The sequence below is a fragment of the Triticum dicoccoides genome, chromosome 4B, assembly GCF_002162155.2.
Source record: "Triticum dicoccoides isolate Atlit2015 ecotype Zavitan chromosome 4B, WEW_v2.0, whole genome shotgun sequence".
Taxonomy (NCBI): Eukaryota; Viridiplantae; Streptophyta; class Magnoliopsida; order Poales; family Poaceae; genus Triticum; species Triticum dicoccoides.
Window position 1 is genome coordinate 490,683,909 of NC_041387.1, and position 4,513 is coordinate 490,688,421.

Here is a 4,513-nt window from a genome sequence, read left to right on the forward strand (position 1 = left end):
TAGCCCGTCCGCGTCCTCTGTCGGAGGAGCGTCCGGTGCGCCCCCCGTGTTCGCCTCCACTTCCTGACCCGGCCTTGAAGCCTGGCCGGTGGATATAGTCCGGCGGGCGCTCTTCCTCCTAAAGAGAGCATGGGAGTTAGTGTGACGTGAGGGCATAAACCCTAGGCATCAAAATTGCACGTCGTACCGTTGCGCCGGAATCTCGATCCGTTCTGCACTTCTTTTTAGCCCACCTGGCTTCAATGGCCCTTGTTGGCTACCCACCGCGGGCTCGGCCCTCCGCCTCAAGGATTTCCCCTGCAAAGTGAAAAAACTATTGGTTCACGGCAATCAAAATAAAGCATGGATGAATCCTCTTGAAGGTACTGGGACTTCGGTCTCGGTTACCTTTGAGGCCGGAAGTAGCCCGGGATAGTCGGCCGTAATGACCACTAAGGTGTTGTCCTTACTCAATTGATGAAACACCCCATTAATTAACTCCACACATAAGTCCGGATCCTCTTGGGAGTCCGGATCAAGGGACCGTCCTGGGTCCTCAGGTTGCGGAGGAGGACTGTTTATCTCCTTCACGGTCTGGCGCAGCTCCTGCGTCTCTAGACTAAGTACTCAATTATGGGAATTTCGAAAGCGGGTAGACAAGTGGAAGTGTTCACTCACCCAGCTTGGAGGACTGTACATAGAGAATCTGCCCCGTGGGTTGACACGGAGGAATTCCTCTTATTCTCCCTTGTATAAAGCGGATAAGTTCTTCGTTAGAGTGGCGGCCGAATCCGGCCCCTTGCGACCGCACCACGTGGCGTCGTCCTCCCCGTTGAAATCCCACATGGGGTGGCCTTTGTACTAAAGCGGCTGCACCCTCCGCGTAATGCATGTGGCTATGACCTCGATCATGGTCAATCCGGAATGAGCGAACAATCTTATCCGGATCATCAGGTAAAGGACGTCCCTATCAGTTTCCCTCTGAGGGTTTCGTGGGTGCCAGCTCAGGCATTTCTTCAACGGAGCGTTGTTAAACTCAGGAAGGCCGATCGGTACAGGGTCCGGCAGGGGGACGTCATCCATATAAAACCATTCCGAAGGCCAGTCCTCGGACGCCTTCTTTGGGGTACCGGATAGGTATCCAGTCCTGGCGATGCGCCATAGTTCGGCTCCGCCCACTTGATAAATTGACCCCTCCTAAGAGCGGGGCACAAGGCAGAACAACCTCTTCCACAGCGCGAAATGGGCCTCGATGCCCAAAAATAGCTCGCAGAGGGCCACAAAGCCTGCAACATGCAGAATGGAGGCAGGCATGAGGTTGTGTAGCTGGAGGCTGTAGAACTCCAGTAGCCCTCGGAGAAACGGATGAATTGGAAATACAAGTCCTCTTATTAAATAAGGGGCTAGACATACCCGCTCTCCTTGAGAGGGATTGGGGACGCTCTCCGCCTGCTCTCCGCCGCTATAGGTGGTGATCCCGGCTCGAACTGGGACCATATATGCCGGGGGGAGGAGACCCTTGGATTGAAGCACTACTAGCTTGCTATGCGGGACGGAACACCGCTCCCAATCTCCGGGCCGAGGGCTGGAGAGGCGAGAGGAGGAGCTGCTTCGACTGACCATGATGGAATGGATCTCTGTCGAAAGCGCTCTGATGAATACTTGCGGAGGGAAGGTGGTGTGAATTGGATCTAAACCCCCGTCTCCTTTATGGGCGGCTCATTTACACGGCTGGGGGGTAAATGAAAAAATACCTGGCTTTTCGCATTCGTTTGACACGTGGAAGATGGTCATTATTGGGCACAGAAGCTGAGGAGAGCAACACGCACCAGAAGCCGGACACTATCCGACAGGTACATGGAATTTGGAGAAGAACCCGCCTTGCAATGCCGAAGACAAACTTGCGTACCGGACTTGTCGTCATTGAAGCCTGGTCCGGGGGCTACTTAGGGAGTTCTGGATTAGGGGGTGTTCGGATGTCCGGACTATGACCTTTGGCCAGACTCTCGGACTATGAAGATACAAGATTGAAGACTTCATCCCGTGTCCGGATAAGACTTTCCTTGGCGTGGAAGGCAAGCTTGGCGATATGATATGAAGATCTCCTCCCATTGTAACCGACTATGTGTAACCCTAGCCCTCTCCGGTGTCTATATAAACTGGAGAGTTTTAGTCCATAGGACGAACAACAATCATACCATAGGCTAGCTTCTAGGGTTTAGCCTCTCTGATCTCGTGGTAGATTAAGTCTTGTACTACCCATATCATCAATATTAATCAAGCAAGAGAAGGGTTTTACCTCCATCGAGAGGGCCCGAACCTGGGTAAAAACATCGTGTCCCTTGTCTCCTGTTACCATCCGCCTAGACGCACAGTTCGGGACCCCCTACCCGAGATCCACCAGTTTTGACACTCGCAGAAGGGCTGCACAAGCTCTCGCCCATGTGGGAGGGCCCGTTCAAGGTTGTTCATGTTTCCAGGCCTGGCGTCGCGCGCTTGGAGACCCAGGAGGGGGTGCCCATCCCGAATGTGTGGAACATCCAGCACCTTCAGAAGTTCTACCCTTGAAGAAAGGCCCAGTGCCAGTGAAGAAGGCCAACGCCTGTGAAGCTCATCGCCCCGAGAAAGGCCCGGTGCCTGTGAAGAAGGCCAACGCCTATGAAGCTCATGACCGCGAGAAAGGCCCAGTGCCTGTGAAGAAGGTCAACACCTGTGAAGCTCATCGCCTCGAGAAAGGCCCGGTGCCTGTGAAGAAGGCCAACGCGTGTGAAGCTCATCGCCCCGAGAAAGGCCCGATGCCTGTGAAGAAGGCCAACGCCTGTGAAGCTCATCGCCCCGAGAAAGGTCCGGTGCCTATGAAGAAGGCCAACGCCTGTGAAGCTCATCGCCCCGAGAAAGGCCCGGTGCCTGTGAAGAAGGCCAATGCCTATGAAGCTCGCCGCCTGTGACACTCTCACATAATAATGAGTTGGGGCTGTACATGCCCTGGAGTCTCCGGAGAGCCGCCCTCGGGCATCGGGGTCTCCCACCCATGCCCAGTGGCAGCACTTAGCTCTGCGCTGGTGAGAAGACGTCGAAGACTAGATTAGGTGCCGGACGCGTCTTTTTCATTTGCTTTCTGCAGTTGGCTCGTTCGTCCTTATTTGAAATTTTATTGGAGTTGCTTTTAGCGTTGTTGCCATCCCTGACCCATGATTCTCTGTCTTTGTTGCTCGTCTGACTCGTCCTCCCTTTTGCAAATCTTGCGAGGGGGCTGCGCAGGTGCCCTCGCGAGTGCCTTCTGACCCAGCCTCATGAGGCTTCCCTATTCGAGTTCGCCGCGGAGCACTTCTCCCGGCCGGTGCCCCACGGGCTTCGCGACACGAATGCGGGACCTGAGCCGGCTGCCCTTGCGACCGGGCCCGAAAGCTATCACCCCGGCTAATTTTACAGGCCCCGAGACACACGACGAGACCTCAGCGTCCAGAAGCAAAGACTGCGCCGAGTCCCCCCAAGCTAAGTTTTCCCTACGCATGAGCACGCAACAACACAACAAGGGAAAAATGAAAATAGCATAGTAGTTAAAACGCAACAGTCCAGCATGCCCCCATGGGGCCCCACACTTCTCTCTCCTTGTGCAGGAAAGAAGGGAAAACAAAATAGACGCGGTTCGCCCAGCGACGACTCGCGGCGGGGGCTTGTACTGCCCTTCGGAGCTCAGCCAGACCCCTCCTCGCGCATCATCGAGGCGCGACGACAGGATGACCCACTCCTCCCCTCGAGGCGGGCGCGACGGTGCGGTGGCTGGTCACGGCCGCCACTGGAGGAGCTGTCGCCAGAAGGGGAACCGCCAAAGCTTGGCGAGCTACGAATGCCGCCGGCCATGCGCCCACCTTCGCCTTCATCTCGGTCGTCGCCGAGGCTGAGCACCCGGTCGTCGTCATCATCTTCGGGGTAGCACCGAACGCGGCGGCCATCTTCTGCGAACACCCTCACGTAGAGGGTGGCATCGCCGTCAAACTTAAAATGCAGGGTGCACCGCCCGCCCAGGCCATGCGCGCGGGCAAATGTTTGCCAGCCGCGGGCCAAAGCCATGTTCCCGGTGGCGAAGGTCTCCAGTGAGACCCAGGAGGCCTTGCTGCAGCAGCCGTCCGCTTGAAGCCAGAGGCCGCCAGGAGCGCTGGGCGGGAGTTCGCCCACGAAGAAGCGGGGAAGCTGGAGCCAGCTGCCGGTCGGGTCCGCCGACCATACGACAAACTCCGGTAGCACCTCAGCCGAGTGGAAGCGCGGTCTGGGAGGCCGCGCGGCCACGACGCGCCTCCCCTCACTCACCAGACACTTGTCGCCACGCGGGAGATCACCGCCGTGACCATGGGGAACCGCCGCGGGAGACGCAGGATGCTTGCGGGGACGACCTCGGCCGCGCTTGGGCGGAGAAGAGTCAGGCCCTTCACGACGAGCCTTTCCCTTCTCCGCGGATGAGAACCTCTTCGGCGGCGCCATAGGACACGGCAAGCAGCTAGAGGGGGAGAAAGAAGAAGCAAGGAGGAAGATG